The 24,951-nt window shown below is 36.1% G+C and overlaps 1 long non-coding RNA gene and 1 pseudogene across 7 annotated transcripts in view; both read left to right on the top strand.

Annotated features, from left to right (window-relative positions):
* The window catches only part of LOC106504343 (uncharacterized), a 796,860-nt gene that overhangs the window by 632,934 nt on the left and 138,975 nt on the right, over positions 1-24,951 (top strand). For all 7 annotated transcript variants that reach the window (XR_014809720.1, XR_014809723.1, XR_014809722.1 and 4 more), the window contains 2 exons: positions 1,849-1,947; positions 4,039-4,183. This is a non-coding gene — a long non-coding RNA (uncharacterized LOC106504343). The remainder of the gene's footprint in view (positions 1-1,848; positions 1,948-4,038; positions 4,184-24,951) is intronic.
* LOC146401227 (ATP synthase peripheral stalk subunit F6, mitochondrial pseudogene) lies at positions 5,651-6,240 on the top strand (annotated as a pseudogene).

Below are 24,951 nucleotides of genomic sequence, written 5' to 3'. Positions count from 1 at the left end.
ATAGTTATGGTATTTTTTAATAAAGTGATTAACCTCATAGTATAATATATATGTAGAGTAACTTGATTAAAACTTACATATGTCTTTCAGCATATATAACCTTAACAGTCATAATCACTAACATTTTTTTAAAAGTCACATTTAATTCAGCTTGCTTATATTTTAGCTTGTTAAAATAACAGTGGAAATGTTTATTCTGGTCAATGGTGTTCCTTTGATACTGGCAAACATCTCATTTAACACACTATATTGCTTAGGTCCTGATTTGTTATTATATATACATACCTTGTGTATATTTTCATATTTACATATTAAAACCAGTAGTACAGTTTACATCTTCAGATTCCTTAGATATAATACCTATCAATTTAAAACTCAAGAGTTTTAAAGTTGAAAGATTCTTCATGGCTAAAATTTACTTATCAGGACATATTCAAATCATATATAATTCCTTTAGGCCATGCTTGTACAGTGCCAATTTTGTGAAATAGCCCAGTGTGTTTTCATTTTTATCTCTTTATTCACCTTTATTCCCCTAGTTAGAGAGGAGAAAGTTTTTGCTGTCTGAAAAAGAGAGATTGCTTCTTTGCTCTGCCACCTGTAAGATATGGATCTGTTGAATAAATCCGTTAACTACTCTGCACTTTTGTCTCCTCATTGGACCAGACTGTATTTCCCCAAAATGTCAGAGCAATATTTCTGGTCCCTCATGCTCTTTCAGGACCTTGCTACTCTCTATAAAAAGATGTAGCCTCCTTTCACTCTCCCCTTCTCCTGCTGAACCTGGGCCTGTTTCTGACTTTTCCAATGAATAACAATACATGATTTCCACAGCTAGATTGCAAAGGGCAATACAACTTCCTCTTCACACTCCGTTTCCATTCAAATGTTTGCCCTTAGATTCCAGCTATTATGCTGAGAGGAAGTCCAGACTAGGTCACTTAGGTCAAATGGAGAGACCCACAGGGAGAAGAACCCGGGCTCCTTGCCCATGGTCAGCATCAGCAGCTAGATATTGAGTCAATGAGCTTTCCAATGATTTTAATTCCAGCTTTCCAGTCTTCCACTGAGGCCTCAGAACTCATCATGGAACAGAGGGAGTTATCTCTTCTGTATCTTGTCTGAACTCCTGAACTGCATAATCCATGAGCATGATAAATGGTTATTTTATGACATTAAATTGGGGGATAACTTTTGTGCAGTTACAGTCACTGGAAGAAATTTTTGTACCTGGAAGTACCAAGGGCTCTACCATTACAAAAGCCTATGATTTGGGAACCAAGTGGCATCCCTATGTTGGAAGGACCTCAGAGAGTCTCCCTGTCTTTTCCTACTCTCAGCCCAGAATAATAACCAGGAACTTGTAAGAGTCCTGGTTGTGATCATGTTTTGAGGTGTTTCCTGATTTGATGGGAAATAGGAGGATGGAAATTTGGATGTTATGTAGTGGTTACTAGGAAAAGAGCATCCTCGTTAATGCATTAATGCTATATTTCCACTTTAATGCATTTCCCATCATGCTGTTCCTGATTTGTCCACTGTCGGTACAGAGATATAGTATTCAGCAAAGACAGGAGAAATGATGTAATACTCTAAACAAATCCTTATTTTGGAAAAAAAAAGAACATGATCTTTCAGATGTTTTCTCAGTTAAATGAGATCTCTCCCCATATGTGATTCTCCACATTCCCAGTAAATATTTTCATCTCTTTAAAGTCCCTTTTGTTCATCCATCAAATGAATTTCCTTCAATCCAAGCATTCATGTAAGACAATAGCTTTAGAGATATAATTTATCAGCTTTACCATTTTCTGTAGTTTTAAATATTTCATTTTTCTTTCTGTCTAGGTGGTAGCTCAGTTTGACTATTCCCTCACTACAAGTTGAAGAAATGGATACAAAATTCTCACAAGATTCTTAGTCCCTGGATCCTGGCCTGGTGAAAAGGTTAGCTGAAAATGACATCCTTGTGGTGTTAGGAATAACTCAAGTTTGTGGGCACTATCTCTGTTGTTATTTCCTACTTTTGTTTTGATTTTTTTCCTATCCTTTTCTCTGTCCCTGAAGTAAAAATGCATTGGCAAACTGAGCGCAGGTAAAGATAACATGGTTCAAGGAGCACCCAAATGATACCACCTGTCTTTCAAATAAACAGAATAGCAATAGCTCAGAGAGATTTATCATTACACATGATAAAAACCCCTTTGGCTTGCTTATTTATTTATTTATTTATTTATTTATTTATTTATATTATACCTCTCCCTTCATCCTCTTCTTTACACTCTGTGGCTGCTGGTTTCTGTTTATCATTTATTTAGGGGGTACATTTTCATCCATTCGAGAAAGGTGACACCACATCTATTCCAAGTGACAGCTTCCAAATAGGCTAGTCTAGCCTGATTAAGTGCATAGGGAGTTTCTTTTCCTTCTCCTTAAAAAATAATTATTCATAAAGACTAGCGAGGAGGTGGGCCTAGGAACATATTCATCTTTTGCTTGTCACAGTTAAATTTTAGTTATTGTTCAAAGCCTTAATGATTGGGGAAAGTCTATATTTCTGAAAATTTTTGCTTAATTGTCTGAAAAGTGAGAGTTGCATTTGCCAAGGCAATCATTCAGTAAACAGAGGTCACAGTGAGCCTTGGTTAAGTTATAATCTTGCCCATAAATAAAACATGAACAGAGCATTGGCCAAGCTAGGACTGATAATGTGTAAGTCAAGTGAAGATTCATATTTAACAGGGTACCTATTTTGGCACATATGGATTGAAGTGCACAGTAGAAATAAGGCTTATGCCCTTAAAAACTAGACTATAAGAACTTCCTCCTTATCTGGAATTATATAGTTAAGAATGCCAAGAAAACAAAATTAAAAGATAGCCTTCCTTTCTGTGTATTTACCAGTTAAAATTCTGCTTAAAGAAAATCCAAATTAAAAAATTGCAAATATCAGCTGGCAAATGGGTACCTCTTTCATGATGTCAGATGGTTCTACCTAGTCCATTTCCTCTGTATTGGGAACAGTAGTAACTTGGACAAAGGCAATTTTTTAAGGCCATTGACCTTGACTTTCCTTCATGCTTGGGGAGAATCATGTAATAATATATCACTGGATATATCACCTCTGAAGTTCAAAGACATTGCTTTGTTTATTCTAATTGTTTGCTTTTGTTTTTCTACCTTTAAGAATTGTTGTTGTTTGTCTTTTTAGGGCTGTACATGTGGCATGTGGAAGTTTCCAAGCTAGGGGTCGAATCAGAGCTACATCTGCCGACCTAAGCCACAGCCACAGCAACACAAAATCTGAGTTGTGGCTGCGATGCACACTGCAGCTCATGGCAACCCCGGATCCTTAACCCATTGAGTGAGGGAGGCCGGGGATTGAACCCGCATCCTTATGCATCCTAGTTGGATTCATTACACCTGAGCCATGATGGGAATGCCCCACCTTTAATAATTGATTGGGTTTTTTTTGGTTTTTTTTTGTTTTTTGTCTTTTTGCTATTTCTTGGGCCGCTCCCACGGCATATGGAGGTTCCCAGGCTAGGGGTCGAATCGGAGCTGCAGCCGCCAGCCTACATCAGAGCCACAGCAAGGCGGGATCCGAGCCGAGTCTGCAACCTACACCACAGCTCACGGCAACTCCAGATCGTTAACCCACTGAGCAAGGGCAGGGACTGAACCCTCAACCTCATGGTTCCTAGTCGGATTCGTTAACCACTGCGCCACGACAGGAACTCCAATAATTGATTGTTTTAATGGACAGTTCAAGATGTCCCTCTCAAACTATTCATCTGAAGTGTCCAAAGAATCATGGAGTCATACTCAGTGTAAAGGCCTGTTTTCAAAAGTGAAAAGAAAAGGAGAAAATAAAATTGAAATCAGTGATAGTGGTCTTGTTCACAAAGCTCCCTTCCTGAGGCTGTACATGGGGCAGTGTGCACGACAATGCCCTTGGCGACCCTGGTGTCTGCACAGGCCCAGTGATACTGCACAATTGTGTGTGACAGAAATGGGTCTTTTGGTTCATACCCACAGGCGTGGCTGTTATCTCTCAACATGGTACTACAGTAGGGCAGCTGTGCCCTGAGATGTTACCAGCTTCAGACACAGCCTGCTGTCCACCTTCTCCATGAAGTTCCAGAGCCTTGTGGAAAACCCAGATGATTCTGCTCTCCTCACAGTGAGTTCTTTTCTGGGACCTTTATTGTTCTTTCCTGCCCCCAGATTTCAGTCATAGCCACCCCAACCAAATCACCAAATCTCAGAGTCAGCTTTAAAGCTTCCCTCCCAGAAGGTCCCCTCAGTGCAAAGGAAAATTCCCTTGTGTCTGTTGAGAACTATGCCAACTAAGGATAGTTAGGAATGGTAACATGGGCCAAGCTACAGAAAAGTTTCATAAGGGCAAATGACAACTTCCAGATTCACATTAATTTAAAAAAGGTCATTCAGGAGGTTTAGAATGAGTCAAAGTGTTGCACAAAGATGACCTTTTATTTGTAATACTAAACAGTGAAACACTGACAGAATTTTGAAAGCTCACCTTGCCAGGGGACCTGCCTTATTGGCCTAATGAATTTTTTGTTTGATTATTTTATTTTATTGTCAAGAGCCCCAATGTGAGATATAGACAGGGTATTCCTTTTCTTATGGACACTAATTTCACAAATTAAAAAAAAAGAAATATGTATATATGTGTGTATATATATATTAGATGGGGTATACAACTACAAGAACAGTGAATACAGTGTGAACCAAATATAAAAGTAAATAACCAGAAAAATAAAATGAAAAATACAATAAATGTAGGCAGCAACCACTTGGTTGTGAGACACTGCATTAATCCTCTTTATCATTAGTCTCAGAAATGAATGTGTATTATTTTTAAAACTAGAGAAAAATACTAAAAATTTGGAAATCAACACATAAGAGGATAATTGTGGTTTTTCTTTATTGTTTTGTTTTTCGAAGCAGAAGTAATATCTATTACAAAAATAAGAAATTACATGGTCTAAAATATAGAACAATGAGGATTTTAATATTGCTCCCTGGTGTAACTTTTTTAGAAGTCTGTCTCTGAAAATAGAGGAAAATGTTTATTTTAATGAGAAAAAAAAAGGTATTTGCTCTTCACACAATTCTTCTCAAATATTTTTAACTTGTATTTACCCTCAGATATGAATATGTCATTTATTAATTTCTGTCAAACTTCTTAAATTTATTATTTCCCACCTGTAAGGCTTTAGATAGAAATGTGTTCTTGGTTTTTTACCTGCAACGATATAATACTTTACATACCCTGAAATCATGTTCTTTTTCTGCATGGTAAATCTTTTTAGCATTCTTGGATTTGGTCACTTATTGATACTGTTCGTAATTTTTGTGTTGCTCTTGTAATTTCACTTCGTCATTGACTTTCCAAAATGAAAGGTCTTGCTTTTATTTTTCAGTCTAATTTCCTATTGTTAGAATCCCTTCATAATTTTATTTGCCTGCTCTAGGACTTTTAAATATCCTTAGTAGGGGTACTGACCAGACCTGGGTAAGAAGTATTTGTCCACTGTGTTTTTCTCATTTTTTCAAATTTGGGTAAGAGAGTGCATCCAGTGTTATTTATAATGTCCCTCTTTAAAACACCGCAGTGAAACAATGGCAGTTGATGTTTCCCAGATGCTTCCTGTCTCTTGAGCATCTAAGACCAAAGTGGTAGCCCATAATGCATTGCCATGGCAGGCAGGCACATGGGACGAGCCAGGGCAGCTGCAGTGGCTCTGGCAGCTTGGGACTGAGTAATAGAATCATCAAGGTCATAGTGGCTCCTCAGAGTCTCTTCAAGGTGTCTTCGGTCATTTCCTTGGCAGTCTCAGCCCATTTGCAGAGTAACACTGGTGTTAGAGCAGTGGCGTTTAATAAGGAACTTGATCCTATATAGAAACTCATCATGGGCAAGTTTAGAGAATACTAACTGAAACAACAGGAGTCTGAGGATCTGTTGATATTGGCCCAGAGTATCAGCAAGAACTGTAAAGGGAGTTTTTTAGGCATAAGCAAAGGTATGGTAAGGGAGACATGCCTACATTTCTTATCTTTGTATTTGAAGATTCTAATACTGAGATCATGGAAAAACCTCAGTGTTGAAGAAATAATGTAGGCTATCTGGTAATTTGTCCAAGATTGGTTGTAGAACTAATCCTAAGTATCAGCATAAACATCATTTCACACCTCTCTAATGTTCTTTTAATTCTGATTCCAAATGAATTACTGGTTGATACTAGGTATAACAAAAAAGGAAAGGAAATAAATGATTTATAGAGGATTCTAATGTAGCATAACTCTGCTCCCTAAATGTCCTCTTCTGCTTTCATTTTCTCTTCAAACAAACAAACAATTTGGACAGGGTTTAAAAAGGTAAGAGAGACAGAAAAACAATCCAGATAATTTTTGAGCAGTTTCAAAAGGTTAACAGTATTTTCTCATTGATAGGTTGGCATTTTGCAGATATTTAATTATCATTAACACTAGTCCATAAACAATGTAGCTCTGACCCCCAAGGCTTTACCCATACCCATTTTGTCTAAATGCCAACAAACTAAATATGTTTTTGACCTCAATATTTTCAGTTATCCTAAACTGAATAATTTTGTGGAGAAGTTAAGAACTTTAACCATTTTATTTGGCACTTGCGCGCGCGCGCGCGCGTGTGTGTGTGTGTGTGTGTGTGCATGCATGTATCTATCTATCTGTCTGTCTGTCTATCTATCATTGTTAAATTGTAGCAAATAAATTAACTTTGTAACCTGAACTGTATTTTGACAAAGACAATCAGTTGATACTAAAACCATTGAGTAAATGATGTTAGGATACTTCATATTCACTGAGTTTAAAAATATCACTCACAAATTATTTATTATAAATTGAGTAGATATCTTTACAATGGACAGACCTTGTAGAGCCACCTTAACCAACTGATTAAATTTATCTTCTCCAATAGGAAATAAAACTTAAGCCATTTGATGTGAGGCAATAAAATACAAAAAAAAAAATACACAACATCTCCTATGTGGTGTTTTTGCCAAAAAAAAAAAAAAGTAAATAGAAATATAATCAGGAATAAGAAAACAGTCAAAGAGAGCCAGAGTGTGGGACAATATACATGAAAATTGGCCTTAAATAATTCATTTCATGTCTCAACACAATGGGATAACATAGGTATAATTAAATTATTATTTTTTTAATTTTATGGCTTCACCCATGGCATATAGAAATTCCTGGGCCAGGAATTGAATTTGAGCCACTGCTGCAACCTACGCCACAGCTGCAACAATACCAGATCCTTTAACCCATCGCACTGGACTGGGGATTGAACCCAAACTTCTGCAGCTACCAAAGCAGCTACAATCAGATTCTTAACCCATGTGCCACAGTGGGAACTCCTAATTAAATTAGTTTTAATGGCATTGATTTTGTGGGTTTGTAGGAAAATGTTCTTATTCTCAAGAAATGAATAATAAAGTATTTAGAGGTGAATTGTCATTATGTCTGCAAATTACTTCCAAATGGTTGACTACTACCATTAACAACAGAGGTATTAAAACGTACAGATAGAAGGAAAGCAATAAAGGCAAAATATTCATTATTAGTGAAAATAGTGAAGGGTAGATGAATGTTCATTATGCTATATTTCAGCTTTGCATGTGGTAGGTGCTGAGTGATATCTCCTGTCCAGAGCTGAAAGATTTGAAAACAGACAAGCTGAGGCCAGCTTAGGGAAACTTGTTTCCTTTCAGGGTTTCTCAGGGAGTTGTGTGTGCAATTCATTTATAGCCAGGTGTCTATTAATGGCTTCAGATTGTTTAGAGGGTAAGCACTCAGTAGATATGGTAGTGAGACATCTGGGAGTGAAATTTGTGGCATATGCGACTATAAAACTATGAATATAAATGTGTGTGGGTGGATAAGAGTGGGAGTATATATGTATGTATAAGTATATGATGTTTATAGCTGTCGTAAATTTAAAAAGAGCTATTTATAATTAAGAGCTTATTGAATAGTTTTAGATCATCTATACGTGTTCATATTTGTACTCATGCAGGATTTCCAAAGGCACGAAGATGATAGGAAAATCAATACCAGTCTAGTTGATTATAAGGATCTAGAAAGATTAGCTTGAACATTTTCACAGACTAAATGATAATACAACAAATCAAAAACATTGAGGTCAAATAAAAGGCAACTTTAGTTCCCACACCTTTGTGAACGGTATTGAGATAATTTCTCAGGCACAGCATAGAACTTGCAAACACTTGTTTGCATATTTCACCTCTTTGTGCCATAGGTGTCCACTTTACCCCAAAGCCTCTCTCTGACCAGCAAAAGAAAAGCCTGTTTTATTTTCCAGTTCGTTTCCTGTTTCAATTTATTTTACAAGAAAAACCTTGATATGACAAAGTACCAGCACAGGAATTAAAATCAACTTGAAATTTCTTTGGATAAAGAAAGAATCATTGCCTTGGCCATCTGTTAAATATATTCAAACAGGTCTGGAAGAATATTGCATCTGCTCTTGTCTTTCCTTATAGCTTTATCAGCTTTAAAGGTCAATTGTGATGGTGTTTATTAAAGAAAAGGACAAGGGAATTTGCCTCACCTTTAAATCTTTCACATATTTTGCATTAAGCTACCTTCTCAACCCATTAAAGTAAATCTGGCTACATTTGTGGATTATAAAGCATGTATAGTTTTTCTTTGTTACAGAAGGATTTGTTTTCTTTTTCATTACTCCAGGGTAAATTAAAGTATGAGTATAGTTGAAAATTGAGGGAAAAAATTAAGTATGTGTATTTTGAATCTGTTTAAATCATTAGATATCAATGATATCTTTCTTAAAATATCAGTTAACCAAATAAATACTTCAGAATTTTGCAGATATTATGTATCACTCAATCAAGTCCAATAACAAACATAGAAAATGAACCACAAATTGATTTTTCTTATGTATCTTTTTTATTAAAAGTGAATATACATCCTAATTAAAATTACCCTTCAAAGTGGAAAAATGAATCATTTTAATAAGGGTACTATGTCCCAGACTCAATACTAGATGCTTTTCTCAGTAAATTACCTCTAACCCGAAAGAAATCTCTAATGTTTAGGTACGTAGTTTGGGTGATATAGAGCATTTCTGGAAATTACTTGGGGGAGGGAAGGTGGATACACTGGCAAAGAAGACTAAGAAGCAATGCCCAGAGCTGTAGGAAAGCCTCCAGGAGAAAGTGGCATAGTGAGAGTGAAAAACAAAGAGAGCCTTCCAGAAGTTAAGAATGCCAACTGGGTCAAATGCTGCTAAGAGAATAAGATGATCCTGGCATAGATCCGCTGGATTTTCTCTCATAAAAGCCACAGGTGGCCAATTTGGAGGAATGGTGAGGAAAAGAGCCAGACTAGAGTTGCTTGAGGAATGAGGAGACCAGAGTTGGTTTCAGTATTAAGAACTTCCTATCTTCAGAACTGTCTGACAATGGAATGGACTGCAGTTTCCAAGTCAACAGAAATGCTTAAGGCGGGTCTTCAATTTTCAAGGATGTTATAACATGATTTTGCTCTCCTGTGGGGAGGTGAGAGAGAAGATGCTATATTTAATATCTGAATTTTTAGCGAAACACACACTTTATGTGAACTAGAGAAGACGTAAGGAATTATATTTTTATACTTTTCAACAAAGAACTTGTACTTTAACTACCAAATCAACAGTTACAGACTAAGATTGAGATACACAGATTCAGAAAACTTCCTATGAGAAATTATAACAGAAACATAATCCCATCAAAATTATTTGGAAAAATAATATTTGATTGACATGAGATATCCTTCCAAATATAGTATGAATAATAATACCTTAAATCTAAAGGAAATAAAAGTAAGGAGAATGAAACAAACAGGAAAAGCCTTTGGCTTGAAGAAATTAAGACATAGTAGTATATAAATACAGTATTTGGAATTAGAAAATTAAACATGTCTGTATAAACAAAACATATTACGGGTCAAAGTTGGATAGCAAAGGTGTTAAGGTCATTCTGAACAACAGCACATTTCACAATAGGAGAGATGCTATATGAAACCAAAATATTTAGAATCCCTTGTCCAAGGCTCCTCATGTCAAAGATGACACCTGTTGCTAATAGGTACAAGATTGCAGGATTCACTCCAAGAGTACTTCGTGAATATCTACTATGCCCATAACATTTTTCTGGGTACTAAGGAAATAGTGAATAAATAGACAAAAGTCCCTGACTTAATAGAGCCAGTGTACTAATGCAAGAGACCAACAATGCCAAATTATTCAATAAGATGTAGAGTATGCTAGAGGGTGATAACCGCCAAGGAGGAAAAAAAGTAAAAATAAATGGGATGTGCAGTGTCACGGGATAGGACCAACCCTTCTCTCTTTGTAAATAATTTCAGTGCCAAGAAATTCCATGTATTAATGCAGAATAGACAGCTTTAGCCAGCAGTGTTTGTATTAGTCCTTCTGCAAACTTTTCCAATTAGAATAAATTTCTTACAGATGTGCACATTATGGAGGCCCAGCCTGAGTCTCCTCTTCAATCCCATACTTTGAACTACTTCACTATCCCTAATATCTTCCCATAAAGAAATTTTGAAGCTGCTGCTGAAGTGTGTATGAAAAGTAAAAAAAATACAATGAAAATGTTGCTTAGTGAGCATGTATTTGGAACAAAGAGACCTGAGCATATTAATAAGTATTTAGTATATTGCCTGAGTAGATCAGGCTAAGATACCCAGATATACTCATTTCACTCTTGCTTTAGATTTTCTGTAACTGAGTCCTCAGATGGGGACTATCACCAGTTCATTTTGAGAGTTTTTCCCTGGCTTACATCAGGCTAACCATCCCTGTTTGCATCAACAGTTTCTTTACACACAAGTAATAACTTTGCTAAAGCTATTATGATGTCTCACTGATTCAGAACTCTTGGCTCAAATTGACTGTGCTTTACTCTTACATTTTAATTGAAGGTAAATTGTTTTCTGCTTTTTAGTTTCTTGGGGAACTGGGTGATCCTCATGTGTAGCTTTAGCCTACATATATAATCTTCATGTATAGTAAAGCTAATAATCGTAGGTTGCTCTGAGGTCTTTAAGAAGTACTTCCCCTGATGCCCAAGGATAAATGATATGAGTTTCTAGCCCATTGATTTGGGAAGCTCATTCTCCTACCAAGTCCTCTTAAGAAGTAACTACTATGAACTCTCAAAGTCCATGGTGGTCACTTGTCACTTTAGTCTCCTAATCTGTGAAAACATCTCTTTCTGGACCCTCGTAGATTAATTTTTCTATATTTCTGCCACTTGCTCTGTCAGAAATTGCTTTACCCCAGGGATGGACTTAACTAGAAACTTAACTCCCCAAAGCACAGCTTCCACGAAACTATCTATCTATAAGACTGTTTTAAAGGTGGCTAGGGAATAACAACAGTAAAATAGAGGGAGTGATTATAACTGTTGGAGTGTGTTTTTCAGGTCTAGCTGGGGCAAGAGGCAATCCTCCTAGGCACCACTTCAAATCTCCCTCCCTCCTTTTCTGCCTAAATTGATTGACATGAGACTATCCATTTCCCTCAGGGGGAGTTACCTCAAAACAAAGAGTTTGGAGATGGCTATCTAATAGAAACACACATGTATTTTCAGATGTCTACCCCATTCTCTCTTCAGTTACACCACACACATGATGCCAGCGCTTCCATACATTTGGTGCTATGCTAAGTCCCATAGAGTTTCTTTTGCCATTTTTCTTCAAGATGAGATTTTAAAAGTTCAAGTCATCAGGATTTTTATGTACTATACTTTCCTTCCAATTCTGTCACATAATTCTTCAGAACAGAGAGAATTTAAATATAAATTTATTCTTTAGCCTCCCGTGTTATCACTTTTTTACAGTCAGTAGACTGCCAGGTTGCTCTGACCCTTTCTTGTCAATCTAAAAGTGTTGCTCGGGGTCAGCTCTATTCTAGCAAGAAGTCTATCCCCTGTCTATGACCTTTCCCCATCTCTCACTGTCTCAAGATTCACATCCATGGCTCTAAAAATAAAATTTATTTAAAGGGAGTCAAAAGTTATTAGGAAAACCATGGACAGCGGAAATGCCCCTATGTTTCAAGTACCACTATCAAAAATACATGGGTTGCATGCCTGCAAGATAGAATATAATTTAATCTTTCTTTAAAAGTCAAGGAAAATATTTTAATATCATTATACTTTACTGGTGGAAACATTGTGATTCCCTGAAATGTTACATAATGTTTTGTGTAAAATAGGAAATTTACCAGAAAAGTACTATGGTCAATTCAGAGGCTACGTACTCATAGGTTCTTCTAATTCTAATTTGTCCTTTCCTGGTAGTCAGCAAGATCCTAATGCTTTGCTTGACTACTCAAAGAGGTGATTTCTTTTTGTAAATTAAATCAATTTCCATTTGTTCTTGGTCTAGGAAATTTTATTTTCTCTTGTCTTTATTCAATTTTCAATTCATTCTTCCCAGAGTATAAATCAATGCCTTCCTTTGATTTCATGGCAGGTATTCCTATTTCTTCTGCATTATAGTAGAGCTGGGGTGGGGAAATCATTATATTAAACATTATTCCAACCTTTGAAGCTTCAGTGGTGCAGAGTAATCAATATCAGGACATTTCTAACTCTATGGACAATACCAAGACCTTAACATTCAAGTAGATGAATGCTTTAGAAGCAATAGAGATCCTTACTTAGGTTTACCATTTCAGCATAGTACATAGGAAAGATATAAAATAAATGAAGAAGAACAATAATTATTCATATCTTAACTCTCAGAAAAACTTAGGCCATAGGGATGATTTTTTAAAGATTCTACTCTTCTTTTCCTGCCCAGGTCCACCTGCCTTGGTTAAGATTTGGAATTGGTACTATATTAATTTGCTAAAGCTTCCATCACAAAGTACCAGATAGGGTGGCTTAAACCATAGAAATTTGTTTTCTCAAAATTCTGAAGGCTAGAAGTCCAAAGACCAAAGTATAGTCAGGGTTACTTTGGAGCCCTCTCTCGTTGGCTTAGAAATAACCATTTTCTCCTCCCTGCATCTTTATAAGGTCTCTCCCCTCTGTGTATCTGTTTCCTAATTTCCTTGTCTTATAGAGACACTAGTCATATTGGATTGGGACTCACCCTAGAGACCTCATTTAATTTAATTACCACTGTAAATATTCTAACTCCAAATCTGTCTCCAATAGAGTCACATTCTGAGATATTGGGAGTTCATACTTCAGCCTATGAATGTGGAGGAAGGGGTGCAATTCAGCCAATAACAGGCATAATGATCCCTAGGGAACATTCACTGTGGCCTGGCAGAGATGACAGAGACATTTTTCCAGGAAACCAAACACTGAAATGAATTTCAGATTCATCTTCTGGACCTGGACTGATCAAAGGTAAACATAGAAAATAGAAATGCATGCTTATAACCATGTATATCAAAACACTGGTGAACAAATGAAAATTTTAGTTGATTTTGTTTGTTTGTTTCGTCTTTTTAGGGCTGCATCTGTGGCATACAGAGGTTTCCAGCCTAGGGGTCAAATTGGAGCTGTAGCTGCTGCTCTACACCACAGCACACAGCAACATGGGGTCTGAGCTTTATCTGCAACCCACACCACAGCTCACCAGATCCTTAACCCACTGAGGAAGGCCAGGAATCAAAACTGTGTCCTCATGGATGGTAGATTCATTTCTGCTAAGCCATGATGGGAACTCTTGAAAATTTTAGTTTTAAACTATTCCCCTTATATGGTCTACAAATGGTTTAGCCTTCTCTCTATCCCCCTCCTCTCTCACACACTCACACTCCCCTAGAACTATTTGTATGGACATTATGAACACATAGTCTTGAAATTTGTTCTGTTATTTTTTAAAAAAAGGTTCATTTTTACTAATTCAGTCAATATCCTATCAATGCCAAGTATTCTCTTATTATTATTTCATTTATAGTTTAACCCTCATGGTGCATAAATAAATTTTCATTCCTCTTCAAATTATTTACTCAATGCAAAAATCGTGGATTAAAAAGTACAAAATTTGCTTAAAATTATTATTCAGCATCAAACAGAGCTAATGACTAAATAGGATTTTAAAATCATAGTTCACTTATACCAGTTAATACATTCATAGAGTACTTAAAAAGAAAACAAAAAAACTGGAGTGATGACTTTTTGTCAGTTCTGTTATAAATTTACAAGTTTAATCCAGGTGACAGGGAGTAGCGATGAGAAGGAACAGAAAGCTAAGATGTTTGTCAGTAGTTTGAAAGCCACTTTAAAAGTCCTCTGAAATAAATTTATAAGTACAGTTTTTAACTGAGACCCTCTTAAAGAATGGCACTAAAGCACTTTACATTCAATGCAGTGAAATTAGTAGAAAGTGTAGCAATACAAAGAATAATTGCCAAACTCTAATCTATTTAAGTGGAAAGTATATTACATGTTTACATAATATCACATATCCACATTTACGAAGATCTAGTGATCACTTAATGTTCAATAATTTAATTGACTGTCAATCCACTTAGTGACAGACTGACTTATTTTAGCATTACACAAAAGTATAGATGACTGATATTTTCACTTTTTATTGGCAATTTCAAGTGTCTTTAAACTCACTTTTATTGTTTTCTTAGCTTACTTCTTCAGTTGCCCTTGATTTTCTTTGCACTTGGTTTAGATACTTCTTTGCACACTTAAGATACTTAAAATGCCGAGAAACATAAACTATTGTCTAAGGAAACATAAACGATTGTCTAAGGAAATCTCCAAGGTGTTTGATCCTATGGCTTTACCAAAATATGAAAGACAAGGACAATTATGGCTTAATTCATTTCAATCATGGAGCATACTCTTTATATAGGTGCTGATATTTTAAACAAATAGTAATCAAAAACTTTCTTGTGAGGCATGCTTCTAAGATGCCAGATATCTTAAAAAGAAGATAATTACAATAGAACTTTTCATTTAGATGAAGGACAGTGTCAAACTGGAAAGGACAGAAAGTAAATAGAATAAACCAAATGGTTCTAAGCTTCTAAGTTTGCACAGCTCAATTATTACACCTGCTTCTATGAAATAAACATGTCAGATCAAGACATTTGTTTTATCCAATTTATGCAGATGAGCACCTGTTAAACTAATAACAGTTTTACAGTGCAGATTCTTACAAATTTTTAATTTAAAGTCTTTTTAAAAGCGTTACTTTTCAATATTACATTAAAGTCATATGTATATATATATATATACACATACAGGTATATATCTTTATATATAAAATACATTTATCACATATAAAGATATATACACATGAGTATAGATCTCTACATATATATTATAGTTATAATATATAAATGAATATATCCATATATATATGTATTAATACTCCAAAGCAATTTATAGTCTTGACACATGTAACAAACCACAACTAACAGAGCTTATATGAAATGCAAAGGATCACCTAACCTCTCCTTTTAAGTGGTCTACTTTTGAAAAAGATATAGTACTTGCTGAAAATGTACTTTTCCTATAACCACAACAGTATCCAGAATATTGTTTTATATATATATATATACATACACACACTAGATAGATACAATATATACCTGTTTATTTAATTTGAACAGATATAAATTTTGTAAAATGATAGAAGATGTAGTATGTGAGTTTTTTAAAAAAAATATTTCTGATAGAAAGTCTTTGGATGAGGACCAAAGAAACAAGAAATGGCTTCATCTTTTATTTTATACAAATGAATGGAGTTAAGCTTTGTTGTAGTTTTTAGTAGCAATAAAGATGACTCACTGACATCTATACCATTTTTAACTTTCTCATAAAAAAGTTAAAACGTGAAGGAGTATGCAATTATTTAACATAATGTATAAGATGTTGTTCAAGGTATTAAAAAACAAAACATAAAATTATGAAAGAAAACCAAGCAATTATAATATACAATACAAACCATTCCTTTAAAAAATAAGAGCTGTGCTATCTAACAAATGAGCTTTGAATTTAGTAAAAAATAGACATTATCAGGTCTTTTACAATTGTAATGCCAACAAATGATATTCCATTATTTTAATCTCTGCATCACATTCCAGAAACATAATTCAATAGTTAAAAAGGTAATTTTAAAATAAAGAACATTCTTGAATTTCTTCACCGTATAAACAACATCTAAAGTTTCTTTCCCCATTTCTTCTGTTTCCCTCACAAACCATGACTGCCTTGTGGTCTATTTATTGAGTAGAAGTACACTCTCTCTTTCATGACCTGCCCTGGAAAATAAAATTCATAGACTTTTCTTAAGGCCACAGGTGCAGGGCATATGGAAGTTCCCAGGCTAGGGGCTGAATCCGAGTTTAGCTGCCAGGCCCACGCCACAGCCACAGCAACGTGGGATCCAAGCAGTGTATGCAACCTACACCATAGCTCATGGCAGCACCAGTTTCTTGACCCTCTGAGCAAAGCTAGGAATCAAACCTGCACCCTCATGGATACTAGTCAGATTTGTTTCTGCTGCACCACAGCTGGAACTCCCCAAATCATGTACTTTTTAATCTGTATTTCTCACAAGCATCTGCCCATCTATGCACATGACTTTTTTTCTTTCAACCTCTGTTTCTCTCTTCTCCCCTTTAGGTAGTCTCAGGAAATGAAAATGAGGATGTATGGCCTGGAAGGAAGGGAAATGGGGTGCAGTAATGTAGCACATGAGTTGGAATCTGTGAAAATGTCTGCCCTTGCTGGGGGTACTTCTTTTAAAAAACAAAACAACAATAAAAACAAACGAAACACTAAGCTGTATCTATTTTGAGAATCTAGTTTAAGAAATTTTCTGCTGGCAATAACACCTGTCTTCAGGTTAATCAAACTGATTAAGGAAAAGAAACAAATCAGGCCATCCTTTCTTTACTATGACATATTCCTTCAGAGTCCAGGCAACAGTTTGACCCATTCACCTGGTTGATTTTTTTTATCAGAAAACTTCTTAAAGCAAAGTATGGGACTTTTCAGAGTAAGATTGTTATTTTACTTAGTGAACAAGCTTGAATATATTTTTACTCCCAACTGTATTTAGCCATCTTAGGTAAGGAAGAGAAACGATTTTATTCTTAAGTCTCTGAAAACAAATAGATTATGACTTGGGTGTGATGTTTTTGCTAGAGGTGTTCTTAAATTTCTAAAATTCTTTGTTTATATTCAATATGTATGATTAATGATTATTTGACTAGGATTATAGTGTTACTGTATTATATTTGAAATGTCAGGTCATAATTTAAAAATCCTGTCCTGTTTTGGTTGATCATCTGAAAGATTTGAGGACATTTCTGGTGTCCAAATACACAGAATTTTGCAACAACCAAAATTTAACTGGCATTGCAGGTTGCATAAAGAATGTGAGGAATCACTTATTGAAAACTTGATATCGGAATTTCAACTGATGGTTAAAATTAACATGAACTTAACAGATTCATTTTTAGAATAAGGTTATTTTAAAAGTTATTAGAAAAAACTTTTTAAAATCAAGGCAACTAGTAGCCTATGCTTCCATTAACTCTCGAATCTGAGTGGACAAATGATCTTTTTCAACCAGACACACCCATCTGTGCTCAAGCTGTCTGTAAGATAATAAAGAAAATATATAAATTGAAAAGGGATTGATGTAATTCAGAGTTTGGCTTCTATTACAAGTGGTGATAATCAAATGATATTCATAATTGTTTAACAATCCTAGGTACTTAGAATAAATATTTGGTAGTTTAAAGAGACAAAAGTATTGATCAGAATTTCACTCCTTTTCTTGCCTTCCATCATTCTATGACTTCCCTATCTCACTCTCCCAAGTCAAAGAATTTTTAGTAAGTCTTCAGATTTGTGCAATTAATTTGATATCAGATGAATATAGAATAACATTTACTCCAAAGTGGATGGGGATAAATTAAAAACAGAAAGATTGGAGTTCTCTTGTGGCACAGAGGGTTAAGGATCCAGTGTTACCACTGCTGTGGCTGGATCTCCTGGCTTGGGAACTTCCACATGCCACAGGCCCAGCTGAGAACAAACCAAAAACAATAGCAACAAAGAAAAAATGGAAAGATTAACTTGATCTGGTAATATAACATATGTATTCTTTCTTCTTAATTAAAGACAAATGTTGGGTTGGAATTTAAGAATCCATATATTATGGGTGAATGTGATGCTTATAGACAAATTATTCTGATTTAATTTTTTACCTGCCTCTTTTTTAAAAATAAACAAATTATGCAGACACAGGGAGACAAACAAAAAACAGAACTGCTTTGTTTTGGATACTATGTTGGTTCACCACAGAGTGAGAGTTGAGGTTATTGAAAGAAAATATATTCCAAACATAATACGTGACATAACATTGTTAGGATGTAACATTGAGAGCTACTGTGATGAAAACAGGGCTTCCCGTCATGCTGTACTCTTGTCAAGAGAATCAGAAGAGGACTATTAAGCACTGTTTTCCATTTCAATAAGAATTTCAGATTAATTTAGGACAGAGTCAGTTGGAGTTTCACCATTGCTAATCGTGATGAAGTGCTGAGTCTGCAGCAAGAAATGATGTAGGATACTCTTCTACACATTGGTGTATCCATATTAAGGAGAATAATAATTAAAGTCTGATATCCAAAACACAAATCTTCCTTGAATATTGGTTTGATTATGCTAATAATCATCATGATATTATTCCTGTCTACATGGTCTTCATTATTCAAAATGTCAGTTAAAGTTAGAGTTACTGGAATCTGCAAAACACCTAAGAGTAAGGAAAGGGATACTATTCAACATGTTGCCACTTTATAAATAAGTAATCTCTATATTAGGATTATGTCATAAAAAGGGTGGCCCAAAACCACATTATGAAGCGTAAATTATCTGTCGTTGGCTTCCTCTTATCCTCTCTCCTTTAATTTTGGTGCATATTTTGATTTCATCTACTAGACCTACAGATAACCAATGAGTCGTAATAAATAGCAGCAACAGAATCCCTTTTAAGGTCAAGCCTTCCCTGCAGTGTCACTTTTCCTGAGAGAAGGTTATCTCGTCTCTATAGTGAGGGACAGCAATCTGAACAAATGAAAGGTTTTCTCGTAGTGTAAGGGAGATTTCATGAAATTACATTATCTTGGCCACTGTAAGCTCTAGCTAGGTTATGAGCGAGACAAATAACACTAAATTATTCTCCCTAAAGAGCTAATTTACACTAGGTAAAATCACATCAGACTTATTTCCTTTTTTTTCCCAAACAACTTACACTTTCATCTGTTTTTCAACTTCACTTACCCCAAATGCAAATCAAGTCAAATCAAAACATTTGCTTGCAGGAAGCCAGAAACATATGTCAGTTCGTGGTCTCTGTGTACACTCTTTCTTAGGATTTGTGCTACCCAAGAACCTCAACATGCATTTTAAATTCAGTGCCCTTTTGGTCAATTATATCCCCAAAAGTTTGTCATAATGAACTAAAATCAAACAAAGTGATTTCTCCTCTGAGGAGACACCAATCAAGCTGGGAATATTGGTGATTTGGGCCACTCTTTAAAGTCCAGAGAGTGCTCTGGTTTCAGCATTAGGCACTAATTCAGTTTGTTTGACTGTTAGAGTTGATCCTTCAGGCATAAAAGGATGTTTAGTCATCAAACAAACAGGATTACTCTATCTTGGACTTCTGCCATTGGAAACCATTAGTAGGGTGTGTAGTGGGAGGAGGGAGCAGCCATACAGAGGAGAAAGTCAGGTTTACTATCCTTCAAAGACCCATCTATTGCAATGAAATAGACTTAAGCCTGGCAGTAGACTTTGAACACTACCCCTTCCCTTTGTCCCCTGGCCATTCCAGGCAATGTGAACTCTATAGAATTAGAAGGGGCCTTACAGGTGTTCTATGAACTTCCTCCCCAGCACAGAAAACTTTTTTCTAAAATTTTTATGAAAAATGGTTATCACAGACTCAAGTTAAAAAATAAAAATCTTATGTTGAGGGAAAACTTACTTCTTTGGTATTTTTTACCTCTTGGAGGCAGTTTGCCCACTGGAGCAACAAAGACCAATAAATCAAATCCCAATTTCTCTTTGACATATTTGTCAGACGGTGGAGTAAAATGACATCTTCTACGTTTGCCTTTTCTAAGATGAACATGAATGGCTTTGTTGCTTGCAATTATTCTACATGAGCCAAATAGCTTAATTTTGCATATCTGTGGGACAGTGTGTATTCAAAAATCCTTTGTCCTGGAGAGATATTGTCAAATCTGATGATTTACAAGGTCCTTGAGGGGATTGTGGGAGGGTTTAAACCATGTTTACTGGTTTCAACATTAAGTGCTTCTACACGATTTCCTGTTCTCTTTAATACCCATAACCACCTTATTAAAGATGACTCCTTCTCCAAACTCTATCAGCCAAAAAAGAAGTTAAGATGTTTTCAGTAACAGTGTCTATAAAAGAAAGCTACCAAAATAGGTAATCAGTGAATAATTCAAGTACTGAAATCCCCGATGCAGTTCCATTGCCCAACACTTTACAATCCTCGCTCTGGCCCCTTAGTATGCTTTTACTTTCATTTTAATACATCTTGATAGCAGTTGTACTCCAAAGCCCTCTTGAAGTGATAATTATAAGGTTTTTCAGACTTTAAATTAGAATCCATGCAGAGAGGTACCAACTATGGATGTGCAGCATGTTTGTTACTAGGTATGAATTTGTAGAAATGGCAGTAGCAAGGCTGTGCTGTTATATCATTAAATTGCATAATTAAAACTTTTTCCTCCATACACACACCCCATTCTCTTTATGGTTAATGATCATAACAGTGCATTTAGATACAGGCAAGGATATTGTTAGATAATGCCTGAAATTGCAAGTGGCTTTATCAGCCACCTGAGGTGAAGCATAATTGCCCTATTTCTGAGCAGTATCAGATAGCAGTCAACTTTACTGGATGTTATTACTTAAGTATTTTAATTTTTCATTAGGTAAAGAAATTAAATTCCAGCTCTCCAAAAGAGAAGTCTCTTGTGGGCGGATATATCTGGGCAAGGATGCTGTTGCCACGTCAAGGAGACCTGGGTGCTTTGTTGGAAAAGGCAAAGACTTACATTTAGAAGGAATACGTTTTCCCTTTCTCTTGACACTCAGAGAAGTTTCTAAGTCCACATCTTCTAAGGAGGGCAAAGTTCTCTCCTTAGTTCTTTGAGGATGTAGCAATGACAAAGAACTTGTGGAGAATTTGTAAAGCTGTTGTTTTAAGTTTAATAGCAGAGAACCATCTTCATGCACTGGAAGGCAGAAGACATGAAGCATCTGACATCACCATAAGTCATGAAGAGAAAGAGATGCTCCTCGACCATGGTGCATTTTTACTGCTGTTGCCGATATGAGCAACCATCCCTGAACATGTGACCTGTGCTAGGAAGGTAGAGTGTGTATCTGCTGTAAGAGACTCAAGACTGCAAGGGACCTGGCTGTGTCCCTTGCAATCCAGTCTATCCTGGAGTAAGAACCAACTGCTCATTTAAGGACATGTCATTACATGAAATGTGCATTTAATTTCCCTGCACCACTGGCACTTTATAAGCATTTCTGTCTCTCTCTCTCCCTTTTTAGGGTCACATCTGCAACATATGGAAGTTCCCAGTCTAGAGATCCAATTGGAGCTGTAGCTGCCAGCCTACGCCAGTCATGGCAATGCCAGATCCTAGGGGCATCTACAACCTACATCACAGCTCATGGCAACACCAGATCCTTCACCCACGAGTGAGGCCAGGGATTGAACCCTCATCCTCATGGATACTAGTCAGGTTCTTTACCTGCTGAGCCACAACAGAGAACTCCTATAAGCATTTTCTTTTATTAAAAGGCATGGCAGAAGCTCAGTGTTGTGGTGGTGATGTCTTTTTGATTTGTTTTGTTTTTCATTTTATTTTTATTTCTTATAAGTCAAAGAATTACTTTCATTAAATTTCACTTTGGCTCACTGTCCTCAAGAAAAGGCCAGATTCCTCAGAATTTATAAGAGCTTTCATAATCTCATTACATGCTCACATTCCAGTCTTATCTCTGTCCGTTCTCCATGCCTACACCCCTAACCACCACCATGCAGTGTGCATACCTGCAGTTCCTAGAATGGCCTTGACTTTCTCTCCTCAGAGCCTTTTCAGGTTTTGCGCCAAAGCTTAGAAGATACGTCCCATCACCACTCTTTTCCTTTGCACTCTTTGACTGGATGCTTCCATCATAGGGACTTAGTTGCCTGTATTTCTACTAGGCTGTGAACATCATAAGGGCAGGGACAGTGTGTCATTCACCATTTCTCCCTTAACACCAATCCCTAATTGTATATGCAACCAATGGGTGTTAAATAAATGGATTACAGGGCATCATAAGACATTACAACGATAATCATGAAACATGAAAAGAAGAAGTCATAGAAAACTTAACATCACATTTATTACCAAGAAGTGTCAAAATCCCTTAATCCAATCCTTCTGCATGTACATGCATGGGAGAAATTTTTTCCAGTTGTCAGTTCCAGAAAATACTTGAAGACTGAGAAAACTGGTTTTCTTTTTCCTTTATTTCCCTCTTTCTTTCTTTCTTTCTGAATTAATTTATTTATATGCACTAACTGAATATGTTTATTTCTTTTTCTGGCTTCAAAGAATAGGTACAAATTGGAGGCTGTGATGGTCCAGTAACATAATCCCTGGGCATATCATATTTTACTTTTATCCTCATTTTCCCATCTTTTTCATCCTGAATATTTATTCAGAATGTTTCTGGCATAACCTTTTCCATACCCATTTTTATTTGATAATTTTTTTCCTGTAGAATGAGACAAAGCATAAATTACTAAATTATTTTCATTTTCAAAGTGCTCTTGGAAATTAGGCCCTGTGTATGTTTTCCCAATTATGCTACAAAAATTAAAAATTATTCTATAAGAATTCCTTTTTCCATGTAAATAAAGGCAGTGACAGAAAACAAATTTTCCTAGGTTATATAAAAGGCCACTGTAGTCACCTGAGCTAACTAAGCAGTTTCTCAAGTTAATACTGGAAACTTTTTTACATTTAAAAATATACTTTGTGGAGTTCCTGTTTGGTGCAGCAGAAGTGAATCTGACTAGTATCCATGAGGATACAGGTTCGATCCCTGGCCTCTGTCAGTTGTTTGGGGATCCAGTGTTGTCATGAGCTGTGGTGTAGACCAGCAGCTGTAGCTCAGATTCCAGCTCTAGCCTGGAAACCTCAATATGCCACAGGTGTGCCCTAGAAAGCTAGATAAATAAATGGTATGTGCCTTAAATAACCAAATATTAGACTAAAAACTCAGATTGAGTTATTCTCAGAGAAGTTCTGAGTGGTGGATTTGGGCTGATAGCAATTGTTTTCCTAAAGAGGTGTCAAATGGCCCTATAATCATTATATAGCTAATTTTGCTAATTGATTTGAGCCGAAGTTTCAGTCCAATGTAAGCTTGGAAATGCCCCGTTGTTAACCATGTTACTCACTTTCAAAGAGCTCAGAGGAGATAAACCTTAAACAAGCATGGCTGGAGGGCCATCTTTAGATACATTTTGTAGCCTGTGATTTTATACAGATATTATGAGGATCCAATGGATAGAGAATGGAAGCAAAATCATGTAGCATACTATCTTTAGGCTAATTTTATTTTTTCAAAGCCTCCCTTTAAAAGGTATGAATTTTAATTGTGCATCTTCCATTCTCATATTTTGGACATCAGCCCTTGAATGGGGAGAGACAGGGATCATTTCATGGCTAGTGAAATGACCTTATACTTTTCTAAATTCTCAAAAATGCACACTTATTTTTTATTAAAAAAAAACATTTCAGCAAGCCAAAGGTCCTAACAACAAATATTAAATCTTGATTGGCTATATCTAGTCCTTCTAAGGGTGTGAACCAACAATACTGACATGTCTTATGAGAACTGATTTAAAAAGTAATGCCATGGTTAGTTTTGTTTCTTCTTTGTTTTGAGCCTCTACAGATAATTGAATTTCTTTTTTTTTCTTTATAAATTTTTTTTTCCACTGTACAGCAGGGGGTCAGGTTATCCTTACATGTATACATTACAATTACATTTTTCCCCCACCCTTTCTTCTGTTGCAACATGAGTGTCTAGACAAAGTTCTCAATGCTATTCAGCAGGATCTCCTTGTAAATCTATTCTAAGTTGTGTCTGATAAGCCCAAGCTCCCGATCCCTCCCACTCCCTCCCATTCCCTCCCCCTCCCATCAGGCAACCACAAGTCTCTTCTCCAAGTCCATTATTTTCTTTGCTGAGGAGATGTTCATTTGTGCTGGATATTAGATTCCAGTTATAAGTGATATCATGTGGTATTTGTCTTTGTCTTTCTGGCTCATTTCACTCAGGATGAGATTCTCTAGTTCCATCCATGTTGCTGCAAATGGCATTATGTCATTCCTTTTTATGGCTGAGTAGTATTCCATTGTGTATATATACCACTTCTTCCGAATCCAGTCATCTGTTGATGGACATTTGGGTTGTTTCCATGTCCTGGCTATTGTGAGTAGTGCTGCAATGAACATGCGGGTGCATGTGTCTCTTTTAAGTAGAGTTTTGTCCGGATAGATGCCCAGGAGTGGGATTGCAGGGTCATATAGAAGTTCTATATATAGATTTCTAAGGTATCTCCAAACTGTTCTCCATAGTGGCTGTACCAGTTTACATTCCCACCAACAGTGCAGGAGGGTTCCCTTTTCTCCACAGCCCCTCCAGCACTTGTTATTTGTGGATTTATTAATGATGGCCATTCTGACTGGTGTGAGGTGGTATCTCATGGTAGTTT

This window comes from Sus scrofa, chromosome 7, assembly GCF_054392235.1.
Source record: "Sus scrofa isolate SSC_HxYL_T2T_F1_AM1 chromosome 7, Sscrofa_HxYL_maternal_Yorkshire_Landrace_v2.0, whole genome shotgun sequence".
Classification (NCBI taxonomy): Eukaryota; Metazoa; Chordata; class Mammalia; order Artiodactyla; family Suidae; genus Sus; species Sus scrofa.
The sequence above is the reverse complement of the archived record's forward strand: the minus strand, read 5'-3'. Positions and strand labels throughout refer to the sequence as shown.